This window comes from Ochotona princeps, chromosome 4, assembly GCF_030435755.1.
Source record: "Ochotona princeps isolate mOchPri1 chromosome 4, mOchPri1.hap1, whole genome shotgun sequence".
In the NCBI taxonomy this organism is placed as follows: Eukaryota; Metazoa; Chordata; class Mammalia; order Lagomorpha; family Ochotonidae; genus Ochotona; species Ochotona princeps.
Window position 1 is genome coordinate 40,114,347 of NC_080835.1, and position 15,927 is coordinate 40,130,273.

The window sequence follows — 15,927 nt, forward strand, 5'->3', positions numbered from 1 at the left end:
TTTTAGTTTCCGGCCATATTAATTGAAGAACATGTGTGGAAATATCTGTTTGCTCAACATTTGGAACTTGTTCAAGTTTCATTAGACACTCAGCTGACATCAGGATGAATCCGTAGGCCATTCCTATGAAGACCAAGACGGAGGCAGCTGGTATCAGTAGAATCCCACCATTTGAGAGGATTCACAGGCAAAGACTAAAGAAACAAACGAGTCAGAAAATAGGGCACAGGTTATCTGGTCCAAATCTATACTTCCCAGTAACACTAGCCCATCACTCCCTTAAACTTCCCTTTAAGAAAAGGCCACAGTCTCCAACAAAACTAGCTGAAACATCTTCATTTCTGACCTTTTTAAATCAAGATAATATATCGCCTAAATTTCCGATTCATCCAGGGATTTAGTAGAGACTTGGAGGGTCGCGTTCACTGATTCCGTCGCGTTAAGGGCTCACTACTGAACTTCAGGGTACAGTGGAACCTGAGAATTTCAAAAGATTCTGTCTCCCCAAAGTCAAGCTCATTCTCTACTTTCCCCCAAATGTTGTCTTTCCTCTTCTCCCTACCCTTCTCTGATTCTGCAAAATAACTACCTTCTGAAACGGTTACCACCATCAACCACATTAACCACATTTGCTCAGTAATATTTAGCAGGTGCAACGAGGAAGTAAAATGTTTCTCATCTGCAGAAACTGAAAGAGCTCATCTTGCGCCTAATTTGCCACTTAGGGAAAAGCCTACTCCGACGGCGCGAACTTTCTCTTAAGTGTCAGGGCTCCACAGCAGCGGCAGAAAGGCCTAGCTGTGTCTCGCGGCACCGGGGTCCTGAGCATCAACCCGGCATGGGTGCGTGCACCCTCCTCACCAGGGGACGCCTCCCTCGCCCATCGCTCTGCCAGGACCAAGCTGGACCCCGCCCGGGTCTCGGTCCTGCGCCTACCTAGTCTGAAACCCGCCAAGAGCGCCCTTCCCTTAGCAACCCTGAAGAAAGCCAGGGCGCCCTGCAGTTGGTGAGGCGGAGGAGGGGACCCCGCGCCTCATCCCGGAGCTGAGAGACCCCTCCCCAGTGCCAGCACACTGTGCTGCCCCCGGCCATCCTCACTGCCCTGGCAGGCCAGGGTAGACCTGAACCTCATCTCTGGAGCCGCCCGGGACCGCAGCCTCGCCGCTGGGCACGCACCGCGAGACCCCGGCCTTACCTTGCGGGGTGTCGGCTCCCCAGGCTCCGCCCGCTGAAAACCTCCAGCACACAGACCTGTCTCTCCAGCCCCCAGTCCCGGCCCTGCCGCGCGCCCGCCCCCTCGCTGCCATGGCGACAGTCCCCGCCCCCAGGCCGCCGCGGATTGGTCGCGCTCGGGATCGCGGAGGGCGCCGATTGGCAGGAGGAAAGAAGTTGCCCCTCTAGAGAGCCGAGAGGTGGGCGGCGCACGGCGCGAGCCGGAGGAAGCCTCAGGGAGGCTCAGCCAAGAGGGACGTGGCGCTCGGCGACGCGGGTTGTCAGGCCGCGCCTCTTCCTTCCCTGGCTTTGCTGGAGAATCCTGTGGAGCAAGATTTGGGCGGGCGAGGTGCTCCTGGAATGCCTCCTCCCAGCCCGCTCCTGTGGTCAGAGGGGCTGGCAGGCCCTCTCACTCACAGGCCTCGCCCAGGTCCTGCTGCTGGACCTGCTCTTTGTCCGGAATCACACGCGTTTGCGACTGCACTCCAACCCCATTTCCCTAGTGGAGTTTACCCCACCTCTGGCACCCATCTTCGTGCTACTTCCTCCCCCAGTACCACGGTGACATCTCCAAACTCCTCACGTTGAAGACAGAGAAACTGAGGCACGAAGATGCGTGTACCTTGAGGCTTCCAGAACCTTTTGGAGCCTCAAAGTAGGTTTCTTTTGCTTTTTGTTTTGTTTTTTTTGTTTGTTTGACAGAGCTTTCCTCTGCCGGCTGCATCCGTCATAACTGGGCTGGCCTGATGATGGGTGTCCCACATGGGTGCAGGGGCTCAAGGACTTGAGCTGTCCTTTGCATCTTTTCCAGGGGGTGGAACTGTGGAGGCTTATCCTGCTGCCCCATGGCACGACCCAAGGCAGGTTTCAAAGCTGAACAGGTTAATTAATAAATTTATTTTGCCCGAAAAATGGCATTTTCTCTACCTTTAATGTTGGTTAAGACTAGATAAATTACACTATTTTTTAAAAAAAGAAAAACAGTGTAGAATCTGCCACACTAGATGTTGGTTCAGTCAAAAGTTTGGTACCCATTGGGGGTCGGGGAGAGTTGGTTCTCTTATCAACATCTAGAGATACTCTAATCTCTTCCATAAAATGACCTGGAGTTGCATATAACCTACACATATCCCTCCTGGATACTTCTAGTATACTTTATATCACCTCTGGATTGCTTTATGGTGCTGAATACACTGCAACTATTTGTTTCATTGCATTAGATCTTACTATGTGGATATTTGTTACCTTGTTTATACAAAACAATCCCAAGGGGGAAGTTTATCCATGCACAGTACAGATAACAACTTTCAAGTATCCTCAATCCACAGCTGGTTCAACCACAATACTTCTACTCATGCATACTGAAGTGGGCTGGAACGGAAGGTTCCTGACAGCAGGAAGTGATATGTGCCAGTGGTGAAGTGAACCCATGTGGGCTCAGACTGCCTGTCTTGAAAAACTGGACTTCCCTAGCCCTTGACTGTTTGACTTGTGCTATGGGGTGCACCATATAAAAGACCACTGAAGCCAATCTAGATTCTGGGGAGTCTTTATCAGCCAGCTGGTGACTGTTCCCACTCAGAACAGGTCTAAAGGAGACAGCCCCAAGCTGTCAGGGCACTGAGCTTTGAAAGGAAAACAAACAAACAAAAACCACATCCTAGTGACCTTTATGCTGGCAAGCAAGCAAGCAAGGATACAAAAGCTACAGTAAGCAGGTTAGAGCCAAGAAGAGTAATTCTACAGTTATAGTTGCAGTTTAACTTCTTGGAAATTGGTTCCACGTTTCATGGGCCTTGGTTCCCAGGACCTACTTCTTCTTAGAGGAGGAGGGCCATTCTAACCCAACCGGTTACCGTTGGAGGCAGTCACTCTGTAATTTTTCACCCTGTCACAACTTGTGGTGAGTGACTGAAATACTCTGTGCTTCTGTTTATTTGCCTGAAATTAGAAATACTATAATACCCTTCTACATATAGCAGAATAAATTAATAGAAAAGGGATTGGCACATTGTAAGTGTCTTATACATGCTAACCATGCTCAGGTTAGTGGATGAACTAGAACTGCAACTCTCAAGTTTCTAGATTTCAAGAAGAGTTATCATCATTCATAAATACAGACTTAGACCAGCACCTCAAACTGAAGTGCCCTTTTGAGGTTCAGAAGAGGATACTTGTCCATGTACTTTAAGTCCAAATCTCTACCCAGCTACCGTATCAACATCAGAAAAGCTGTTTGACTCTGCCTCCACTAAAGGTTTAATGGCAGAAGGAACTATCAGTAAAATAACCAGCTCTGATGGAAAGATGAAATAGTAAAGGCACTTGAAATCCTGAAGATTATGGTATAGGAAAGGGACCAGTGCTGTGGTATAGTGTGTAAAGCCACCATGTACCATGCCACTATTCCATACACGTGCCAGTTCAAGTCACAGATGCTCTACTTCCAATCCAGTTCCCTGCTAATGGTCTGGGAAAAACAATGGAAGATGGCCCCAAGTGTTTGTGATCCTGCCACCTATGTGGGAGACCTGAATGATGCTCCTTGCTTTAGTCTGTTCCAGCACTGGCCATTGTAACCATCTGGGAAGTAAGCCAGCAGATGGAAAATTTCTCTGTAACTCTTTTAAGATAAATAAATCTTAAAAAAAAAAAGAAAAAGAAAATGTTAGTGGCATAACCCTTGTTCATATCAAATCATAAGATATCACATCCCAACACTATAGAAAGTACTAGTGGGGCCTGGCGGCATGGCCCAAAGGCTAAAGTCCTCGCCTTGAACGCGCCAGGATCCCATACGAGCACCAGTTCTAATCCCGACAGCCCTGCTTCCCATCCAGCTCCCTGCTTGTGGCCTGGGAAAGCAGTTGAGGACGGCCCAAAGCCTTGGGACCCTGCACCCATGTGAGAGACCCGGAATAAGCTCCTGGCTCCTGGCTCCTAGCTTCGGATCGACGCAGCACCGGCCATTGTGCTCACTTGGGGAGAGAATCACTGGATGGAAGATCCTCCTCTCTGTATCTTTTCCTCTCTGTATATCTGCCTTTCCAATAAAAATAAATAAATCTTAAACAAAAAAGAAAAAAAGAAAGAACTAGTGTAAACACTGCATGTAGCAGCTATCTTGCACAGTAAAAAATATTTTATCTATTTGAAATTATGTGACAGAAGGAGAGAAATAGATGTTCCATCTGCTATTGGTTCACTTCCCAAACGGCCACAATGGCCAGGGTTGGGCCAGGCTAAATCCATCTGGGTCTCCCACATGAGTGCAGGGGCCCAAGGACTTTAGCCACTCTCCACTGCTTTCTTAGGCCACAAGTAGGAAACTGGAGCAGAAGTAGAGTAGCTGGGACATGAACTGGTGCCTGTAGAGGATGCTGGCACCACAGGCAGCCCCTGCTGTTCTGTTTTATATGCATGATTTCCTGAAATAATTCCCTCAATTTTGTCCTAATCCTGGATCTTGCTATTTCATTACCCTTGGTTCTTCCCCATCCTCTTTTAGATATTGCTGGGAATACATCATATCAGTCACCAATGAAGTATTCATCATTCTTTTCATTTTATTGTATTGTTGGACTAGTTCAATCTTTTCCTTTTTTCAGGTCTTACTCATCTCTGTTGGGTTACTAGGAATAATCCAGATAGAATATTAGCAGGCGTTTGAAGTTCTGCCCTTTAGGGACTATCCCAAATATTAATGCTGAAATCAGGCAATTTGTGTTGGCCCCTGTGCCAGATTACAGGTAATAAAAAAATGCAAGAGGGGCTGGCATTGTGCACAAGGGCTTAAACCGCTGCCTGTGATGCCAGCATCCCATATCGGACTGGTTCACGTCCTGGCTGCTCTACAACAGATCTAGATCTCTGTTGATATACCTGGGAAGTTACCTGAAGATGACTCAAGTATGTGGGCCCCTGAACCCCCATGTGGGAGACCCAGCAGAAGCTCCTGGTTCCTGGCTTCAGATCAGCCCAACTATGACTGCTGCGGTCATTTGGGGAGTGAACCAGAAGAGGAAAGGCCTCTCTTTCTCTCTCTCTAACTCTGCCTTTCAAATAAAAACAAAATAAATCTTTAGGAAAAAAAAAAAACAGCAGCTAGTAAAATAGTAAAATAATAAAGTCTGTTTAATGATACAGAGAAAGAAATGTTGATAATGAGATCTAGAAATATCCTGTATTCCTAGAGACTCATTAAGAAATATCACCTCGGGCCTGGTGGCGTGGCCCAGCAGCTAAGGTCCTCGCCTTGAACACCCCAGGATCCTGTATGGCCACCGGTTCTAATCCCGGCAGCTCCACTTCCCATCAGCTCCCTGATTAAGGCCTGGAAAAGCAGTCGAGGACAGCCCAATGCATTGGGATTCTGCCCCCTTGTGGGAAACCTGGAAGACGTTCCTGGATCCTGGCTTCGGATCGGCGTAGCATCAGCCGTTGCGCTCACTTGGGGAGTGAATCATTGGACAGAAGATCTTTCTCTCTGTCTCTCCTCCTCTCCGTATATCTACCTTTCCAATAAAAATAAATAAATCTTTAAAAAAAAAAAAGAAAAAAAGAAATTCACCTCACCTAAGTAAAGCCCAAAACTTACAATGTTAGTACTAATAGAGAGCATACTTGCAGTCACCTCATTGCCCAGGGAAAGAACACTGGGTTTTGAACCAGATAAATCTCCCAACTGGACATTTATCACTTATGACTGTGTCTGGCCTTGAGTTAGTTAGATCTAACTCTAGGCCAGCTGCATTTTCTGGCAGAGTCAATGTTTGATAAGTGCCAAATGAGGGAACCTTTCTGAGAGATGACATCCTGTGCTTAAGAACATGTACAAGGAAGCTGTTCTGCCTGGATTAAGAACACAGTTCCACCCCTATTAGGCAATGTCCTCCAATCAGCAACTTAACCTCTTTCCACAACAACTTCCTCATCTGCAGAATGGAGGTAGTCATAGGTCAATCTCAGAGAGTTATTGAAAACTAAATGAATATCTATTTATAAGGTATTAGAGGATGCCTGGTTCATTAACTTTCTTTTCTTTTGTTTTTCTTTTGTTTTGTTTTGAAGAGAGGCAGGTGGAGAAGGAGCTCCCACATACTGCTTCATTCACCAAATGCCTGCAAGAACCAGAGCTGGGATTATCTAGCTTCCCCATGTAGGTGGTAAGAATCCAACTACTTGTGCATCATCTGCTGCCTCCCATGACTACCTTGCCAGCAAGCTGGTCTCAGGAGCAGGCCCGGGAAATGCACTCAGATCATCCAAAATTCAGGCATCTTAACCTGAATTTTGACTGCAAAGCCCAATGTCTGCCCTTAATGTTTACTACAGTATCAAGGGCAGAGGGTGTGTCTCAGTTCTCTATTAGTAACTTGAGCTCAGAAGAATGAAGTTAATGTAAGGGTTCAGCTGGGTGTAAGGTGCTAGAGCAAGGATGCTCAATAGATTTCACGCATCCCATCACCTGCACCCCTAAGGCCACCCTGTACTCATGGACACCCTGTCTGATTATTGCTGCCACTGCCTTCAAGAGGATATTGCTCAACCTGATTTAGACAATTCTTTGGCTTCCTTCATCCCAAGAAAATACTGATTTTGTTGTTGTTGTTCAGCTGAGAAACTTTTTCTGGAGGCTACGATTAAATAAAAGAAGCACAATACTGGAGTGCTAGCTAATTTCAGCTCTGTCCCATATTATATCTCTTGGTACTCAAGAGAGGGGAATGGTGTCAAGGAAATTTTCTTCAATTTCCTTTTTATTTTATTTTATTTTTAATATTGTTTATATAGTTGGGAGGGATGTATGCCTATGTGGACTCAATCAGCGTGGGGAAATTCTAACTTTTTAATGCTTCAGTTTGTATCCTCTTCACTTCTTCTTCTAGGATCCTACAGAACATCAACTGGCTTGTTATGAAATAATGTCTGTGATGGGAAATGCAGCAGAAACAGAAGTGTCCAGGGGCAGTCCTCAGACAGTGAGACAAACTTAACAAACTTCTGACCCAATGGGGTCGAGAGCAAACATTGCCAGTTAGAGGAGGTCTCTGCAGGACCAGATCCAAAAGAATCACCTGACTCAAGGTGAATATGGTTTAAGTAGACCACCCTCAAGGAAGAGGGTGTCTTTAACTTTAAAACCAAAGTGGACCCAAGGCAGGTGACAGCTGGAAGCTGTCAGCTAACCATACTCCTCACAGGTAGGCGGTCACTTCCACTTCTTGAAGTGGAAACTGAACATATTTCCATGTTTCCCACAGAGAGCAATAGGCAAAAAAGATTAAGAATTCAGTTTTAGACAAGAGGGGTCTGATAACTAAATCATTTATTCATTAAAGAAGCACTCAGCTTTCACAGTAGGCCATCCAAATGGAAATGTAGATGGTTAGAGGCAGTCTAAATTTCATAAGAGATATTTGGGCCAGAGAGGTTTGAACATTAGCATATATATGGCATTTAAGGTCCCGGACTGTCAGGCAATATGAAATGAGACATAAGGTGGTCCTAAACCTGGAGAAACACTTATCTAGAGATTGTCTGGGGCAATTTAAATTGTCCCATTTACTGGTGGGAGTAGGGGATATTACTGGCATTTAATGGGTAGGGCCAAGGAATGTAAAACATTCTGTAATGCACAGGAAATCATGCCCAATGAAGAAATGTTTTTACATAAAATATGAATGGTACCCCTGTGAAAAACTGGCTGGAGACAGAGAAGTGGTTTCACAACCAACTCTTGAGATATTTATCTTTTATGAGTTGGGTAATGGACAAGAAGCTGGCAAAGAAAATGGGAAAGGATTACTCTAGGAAAATAAATAGAAAGCTAAAAGAGGGTGATGTCAGGTGTCCAGGAATGTATTTCAAGGAGATAGAAGTCAGCAGCAGGGCCAACACGATAGTTCAGTTGGCTAATCCTCAACCTGAAAGCACCAGCATCACATATGGGTGTAGGTCCGTGTCCAAGTTGCTCTACTTCCCATTCAGCTCCCTGCTTGTGGCCTGGGAAAGCAGTTGAGGACGGCTCAAAGCCTTGGAACCCTGCACCTGTGTGGGAGACCCAGAAATGGCTCCTGGCTTTGGATCAGCTCAGCTCTGGTAGCTGCAGCCATTTGGGGGGTGAACCAGAAATGCAAATTTTTTCTCCTTTTTCTCTATGAATCACCTTTCTAATAAAAATAAATAAATCTTCTTAAAAAGTGTTTTAAGCATGACCCAGCACAATGTGGCCAGCATGGCTGTATTTATAGGGAGGTTTGTGAGAGCTTCTCCCTTACTGACAAAAAACATGGGGTAAGGGAGACAGAATTTATTTTATTTGAAAGGTAGACAGACACAGACATGTACAACTGTATAACCTAGGAGGGTGTCAGAGACCCAAATACTTAAACCAACATCCACTGCCTTTGCAGGCACATTAGTAGGGAACTGAATCAGAAGTGCAGTGGCTGAGACTTGAACTGGTTCTCCCATTTCGGATGCAGGTGTCCCAAGTGGCAAAACTTAACACTGTACCACACAATGCTTATGGCTCCTCCTTTGTCCTTCCTTTATAAAGGGACTAGGAATTGCACTCTGCCTGCTGAAATAACAGTAACAAAAGGAAATACTAGTAAACGGGTTGCTTGTTGCCCTTGTGGTAGGCCTTTAAGACCCCCTGCTAGGCTTTTCAATCATAGCCCAGGTACTAACAGCTGAGTCCACTGCCTCCCTTGGAAGAGGGAGGCTCAGTGGGCCTCCAGGACCACCCCATCCTGGAGGTTAGGTTTTTTTGACCCATACACGTGCCTTTAGCTGGGTGGCCCAGACACCAAAGGTGCTAGTCAAAGCCCCTCAGGCTGCCCAGCGGCACACCTTCATGGTTAGAGGGTCTTGATTTACAAGGGAATGAGATCATAAAGGTGGCGGTGGGAGATGACCTGTGGTTTTTATGCCCAGGTTAGGAATTACAGCTTAGGGACTTCCATTGGTAAGTCCATGACATGTGTATGTAAGAAGGGGACTGACACCAAAGTGGTTTGGAGAGGAGAACAAGAGTGAGAGAAGTGGGTCTGATAGCAGAATCTAGGGGCAATGTGGGCTCACCCTTGTGGAACTGTAATCTCTGCTGGCTCACCCAAGAACTGCAGATGGGGTCAGGCCTTGCTGGGGAGCTAAAGGGAAACCCCAGCTGGACTGGGTTTCTACTGGTGAAAACAAGAGTAAAATTGAGTGCAGCAGGCATGGCTGAACATGGTTACATACTGCACCAGCGCAGGTGTGCGCTGGGACGGTGGAGTGACAGACTGGGCTTAACTCCAGCCCCCATTGATACTCATGAAAGCCAGTTTGTATGCAGAACAGGCCATACTAGGGCTTAACTCCCTCTGAACTACGTGAAAGCTGTGTCTGGGCACAGACCAGGTAGCACTGGGCTATAACAACCAACAAGAACCAGAATGGGTGTGGCTGATTGAGCAAGGCCACTGTTCTCATCAGGACAGGAGGTGGACAAAATGAACTTGGGCCAATGACCCACTTGTTTGAGTGAGAACTGCCACTGGGAAGAGACTCGATGGAGGAGCTTGGGAAACTCCTTCATTAGGACAGAGACCCTGCAGGTAAGTGCATGAAGCAAGGCAAGGAGCAGCCCAGACTATGCCAGGTTACAGTACCTGCCAGCATCCATGTGGGTCAGGTCCACAGACAGACCAGTCTGGGCCAGCACATAACACCCACTGGCAGATCTGAGAACCAGGGCAGTGGGCAGGAGGAGCCAGATCAGGTCGCAACACCAACCAGTTCACATTAGGACCGAGACAGTAATCATGCTAGGCTGGGATAGGCTGCAGTACCCACCAACAGGAGCTGGAACAGGGGGCAAATTAGACTAGCCAGGCAGTGCAATAGAACTGCGGATGCTAAGGTGATAATTTGGGAAGAATAAAGTTCAGACATGCTGCAAAAAAGGGACCCTACCAAATAAAAACGTGCGACATTCATAATTTTTGTTTCTCTCCAAGAAAAGATCTGAAAGAATGTGTGCGGTGATCAGTTATACAAATTTTATTTCCTAATCTGTGGATTTTCATTCCTTAAGGTTAAAAAAAAAAAAGATAACTTGGGATAGGTACTATAGCATAGTGTGCTAAGCTTCTATCTGTAGCTTTATGTCCTGGCTGTTCTACTTGAATCTACCTCCCAGTTTACAACCTGGAAAAGCAGTGCAGGATGGCTCAAGTGGGCCCCTATATCCATCCACATGGTAGCTTTCAAAGTAGCTCCTGGTTCCTGGCTTTAGATCGGCTCAGCTCAGGCTATTGTGGCCATTTTAGGGAGAGAACCTGTGGATGTCTCTCTTTTTCTGTGTCTCTCCTTCTCTCTGTAACTCTGCCTTTCAAAAAAAAAAAAAAGCCCCTGTCACCACTACACTGGAATCTAGAGTATATCTAGTGAATATCATCCAAGAACACTTAGAATTCTTCATCATAAGCTGAATTGAAATATTTGGAAAATTGAGTTTATACCTTTTACCTACTCAAAAGTTATTTAACTCGGGTATTTAAAACATCATTTTCTAATTTGTATGATATTTTAAAATTTCTGGTCTGTTTTTAAATGCTTACTGACTTGTTTGTATTTACTTGATAGGCAGAGAGGGAGAGCCATCTGTCTGTTGATTCACTCTAAATGTCTGCAGCCGTTAAGACTGCACCAGGTGAAGCCAGGAGCCAGGACTGCCATCCTGAAAGCCCTGGGTGGCAGGGATTCAAGTACTCTAGTTGTTACCAGCTGCTTCCCTGGCACGTTAACAGGAAGCTGCATTGTAAACAGGTGGGACTCAAACCCAGGCACTCCAATATAGTAGGCAGGCGTCCCACGCAGCAACTTTAATTCACTGCAACACAACACCTGCTCCTGCCCAACCATTTTTTTTAAATATCTTTTTTTAAATTTTATTTTTAATGATGTTTAAATAGCTGATCAGGGTAGGAAGGGTCGAGGATCAGGGGATAGTGGGCGAGACCACTACATATTTTCTTTTTCTTCTTCTTGTATATGGAAGAGAGGAGGATACAAGAGGAAAAATCACGCCCAGCCTCCCAACCGCCGCGTTACCTGGGGGATGGGGAACTGCCAGCCGATGTCATCCCAGGGTCCCCACTGTGAAGCATTTTCTGAGGGTTCTGCTCATGTGGTTTCAATCATTCTGAGATGCTGCTGATATCACCACTTCACAGATGAGGAAATCCTTCCAAGGTCGATTGATTGTCATAGTCAACTCCAAGTTTTCATTAGCCCAGCTATTTACTGTCAAGCTTCACTGGAGTAGCTGGTCAGTTCATTCTGCCCTCCCTCCTCAGCAATCCAATGGGTACTGTGGCCCAGCCATACCCAACACACACTCAGCCCAGACATACCACACAGGGAGTTGCATCCCAGTCAGAGCAACCCCCAAGAACTCCCACTGGACTGGCCCCCCAACTCTGGTTCCTGTGCTTGCCCGCATATCCTGCCCATACCCTTTTAAAATTAAACCCTGCTCATGTCTTTTTTTTTTTTGTAACAACACAAGTTTGCCCAAACCACTTTATTCTTTGTCTCTTGGGCCCAGCAAGATGACTTGATGGCTAAATCCTCACAGTGTAAGCATCAGGATATCATATGGTGCTGGTTCTTATCTCACCTGCTCCACTTCCCTCCCAGCTTCCTGCTTGTGTCCTGGGAAAGCAGCTGAGGAAGGTCAAAGCCTTGGGACCCTGCATCCACGTGAGAGACCGGAAGAATCTCCTGGCTTTGGATCAGCTAATGTCCGGCCCTTGCAGCCATTTGGTGAATAAACGAGAGGATGGAAGATCTTTCTTTCTGTAAATCTGCCTTTCCAATAAAAACAAATACATCTTTTTAAAAAATACATTGTATCTTCCCACCCCCACCCTAGCTTGCAGCCATAGCCTAGAATGAGGATATCATAGGGGAATGATACAAAAGGATTTGCAAAGAATTTCAGTAGAACAAAGGAATGAGTTGTCATTCCAATGTATTAGGGCAAGTCATGCTGTCATAAAAGGTGTGCCTGGTAACCTTCAAGGGTGGAAAAAGATTGTTACTATGTGGTTCATGATGCCAAGGAGAAAGTTGACATCTTTAAAAAGAAATATTTTTTTGCTATTGTATTTGTTGTAGAGAGATCTTCCATCCATTGGTTCATTACCCACACTGGGCCAGGCTGAAGCTGAGAGCAATAAACTCAATCATGGGAAAACTCACCAACCTAAAAAGATGGACAAACTCTGGAATCACCAGTAGATGGTGCACAACAGACAGAGGGCTGGGTTCATGTTTGCAAAGTCAGTAATCAGTGATGTTGCAAGGAGGTGCAACAGTCATCTGTTCCTTGAAGTATGATAACATAGAGAAGTATGAGAGCTGTGGAACAGAGCTCAGACTCTGCCCAGGGTAGGATCTGGCCCATAAACAGGTTTTGTTGGCCTGCATACTGGTGTTGTGTTTCTTCCCCCTAATTATTTGTCAAATTTGGGATTTCCGTAAGAAAAACCAGGATTTCTGTCTTGCAGAAAAACTGGAGTTCTAACCACTGTTGGCCTACCTTCATACATATGACACCACCAGCCTGAAGCAAATAGCTTACTTCTCTGGAAAAGACAGGTACCCTTAGCTCACCACAGTCCTCATTTTATCACCTCTATTCATCATGCCCACATGTCAGTTGTAGGTATTTATGATACTGGCTTGGAGAATTCTGTGTAGCAGAGGTGAGGCAGTATTGGGAAATATGTCTCAGGAGGAAAAGGTCAGCTATGAAAAAAGGAATACAGGCCTTTGAAGATCCACTGTGACAAAAAGAAAAGCACCTGCTCTTTATATCTTGCCATTTTAACCCCAAGAATATTCTGATCCTGTCCCTCTGACCTCTGAGGGCATTTTGCCTCCATTATGTTGAAAGAGGCAACATATGCCAGCCCAAAATATGTTGCTATGATGGCATATACCTATTTTTAAGTATTTTTAATGCCCAGTAGATTCAAAAAGGTCACTCTGACCTTGATTATTGTTCATTTTTTTTAAGGTTTATTTATTGGGCCTGGCATGATGGCTCAGTGGCTAAATCCTTGCCCTGCAAACACCGGGATACCATATAGGCGCCAGTTTGTGTCCTGACTGTTCAACTTCCCATCCAGCTCCCTGCTTGTGACCTGGGAAGGCAGTGGATGATGGCCTAAAGTGTTTGAACCCTGCTCCTGCATGTGAGACCAAGAAGAAGCTCCTGGCTCCTGGCTGCTGGTTTCGGATCAACTTAGCTCTGGCTGATATGGCCACGTGGGGAGTGAAGCAGCAGATTAAAGATCTTTCTGCCTCTCCTCCTCTTGGTAAATACACCTTTCAAATAAAATTAAATCTCTAAAACTAAATAAATATTTATTTACTTATTATCTTGGAAAGCCAGACTTACAGAGAGAAGGAAAGGTAGAACGGTCTCCCATCCAGAAGAAATAGAAAGTTTGGAAACAATGATCACACCCACTTCTCCCTAATCCTAGATCATTCCCATGCTGATCAACTATGTAAACATAATCTAAAATAATAATAATAAAAAAGGAAAGATCTTCCATCTATCAGCTGCTTCACTCCCCAAATGGCAACAATGACTGGAGCTCAGCCGATCTTAAGTCAGGAGCTTCTTCTGGGTCTCCCAGGTGAGTGCAGAGTCCCAAGGCCTTGTGTCATTCACTGTTGCTTTCCCAGGCCACAGGCGGGGAGCTGGATGGGAAGCAGAGCAGCCAGGATACAAACCAGAACCCATACGGGATTCTAGAGGTTGGAGGGGGAGGATTAGCCAATACAGCCATTGAGCCAGGCCTAATTCTTGTTCTTAAAAGCAGAAAACGGGCCCGGCGCCATGGCCTAGCGGCTAAAGTCCTCGCCTTGAATGCACTGGGACTCCACATGGGTGCCGGTTCTAGTCCCAGCAGGTCCACTTCCTATCCAGCTCCCTGCTTGTGGCCTGGAAAAGCAGTTGAGGACGGCCCAAAGTCTTGGGACCCTGCACCTGCATGGGAGACCTGGAAGAGGTTCCTGGTTCCCGGCTTCGGATTGGCGCAGCACTGGCTGTTGCAGTCACTTGGGGAGTGAGTCATTGGATGGAAAATCTTCCTCTTTGTCTCTCCTCTCTGTATATCTGACTTTGTAATAACAAAATAAATAAATCTTTGGAAAAAAAAGCAGAAAACAAGATTCCTGTGAGAAATGGCTTCACTATAGAGCAACATTCATATCATCAAGGACAAGAATAACAAACCTTGTTAACCTAAACTTTATCTTCCTAGTCATTTATCCACTCAATTAACTAACCCCAGTTCAACCTTCTTTTCCTCACCACACTTTCCCAGTTTACTGCTCTTTGTTCAACTCAACTGTATCAGACCTCTGTCTATCTTTCAAGTGATCCTAACTGGGTCTTCATTCTCTTAGGAGGGCTCCCACGCCACATAAAACTTATATTAAATCTATATCTGTATACTTTCTTCCTATCAATCTCTCCTATGTCAATTTAATTCTCTGGAGTAGCAAGGGCCCCAAGAAGATGCAGGTAGAGTTTTGCTGCTTATACAATATATTTGAGAGATTTGCATTCTGTGCATTAACTAAAGAATTAAACTAGATGGATAGCATTTCATTCATAAGATATTTTCCAAGAAAATTAATCAAAATGGGCATAATTTTCTTTATGTGTTGTATTTGGTGTTCAATATCCTTGGGTCAGCTTTAGAACAAATTTAATCACTCACAAGTTGTAGAAGCTATAATGTCCCCAAAGGATCCGCAGCATCACCAAGTCTGGGCATTTGTTCTTGGCACACCCTATTCCCCTTATTACCCATATGCCTGGGTTCAGACTACAGTTTTTAGAATGTCTGTCTTTTCAGTAGACTCCTGGTTAATCTTCAGACAGTGGTGAAATCATCGCCTGCACCCACACCTTCCTAGCATTTAAAAGCAACTCCACAGGGCTCTTACAACTTTGAAAATAACTTTATTATAAAATATCTCACACTGTAGTTGATTTTTAAAAATTTATCCATTTCTTCTGTTAGAATTAAAGATTATGACTTATTTAAAGATAATATTTTCACCTCTCCAAATCCAGAAAATCTAGACATTAATACCCATTTCTTGGGTAAATACTCATAAACATGTATAGAAATCTCCTGGGTTTTGACCCAGTGGTTAAGTTACCACTTCAGATGCCTGCATCCCAAGTCCTGGCTCCCCTGCTTCCAATACAGCTTTCTGTTGGAGCATACCCTGGGAGGCAGCAGAAGTCAGGACTAGGATCCCTGTCACCCACATGAGAGATCCTATTGGTGTTCCTTACTCCTAGTTTCAACCTGGCCTAGTTGTACCTGATGCTGGCATTTGGGCAGTGAACCAGCAGATGGAAAACCTTTCTCACTCTCTCTCTCTGCTTTCCAAATAAAATAATAATACATTGTTTTTTGCTTTTAAAAAAGATTTATGTATTTTACTTGAAAGCAAAGATACAGAGAGAGAAGGAGAAACAACTCTTCCTTCTACTTGTTCACTCCCCCAGATGGCTACCATGATGGGGAACAGGATTATGTACAATGTGATTATGTAATAAAATTTGCCCTAAGGAGCTGAAGCAGAATATGATGTCACGAGGAAAATCTATGAACACTTATCTGATGA

The 15,927-nt window shown here is 45.1% G+C and overlaps 1 protein-coding gene across 3 annotated transcripts in view; it reads right to left on the reverse strand.

The window, feature by feature from the left end:
- NUCB2 (nucleobindin 2) overlaps positions 1-15,927 on the reverse strand; it is a 136,687-nt gene that overhangs the window by 47,408 nt on the left and 73,352 nt on the right. The window contains exon 1 of one of the 3 annotated variants that reach the window (XM_058663290.1): positions 1,196-1,320. The exons of the other annotated variants lie outside the window; for them this stretch is intronic. The gene's annotated coding sequence lies outside the window, so the exon portion shown is untranslated. Of the gene's footprint in view, positions 1-1,195; positions 1,321-15,927 lie in introns of those variants that run through there. 3 annotated transcript variants of the gene reach the window in all.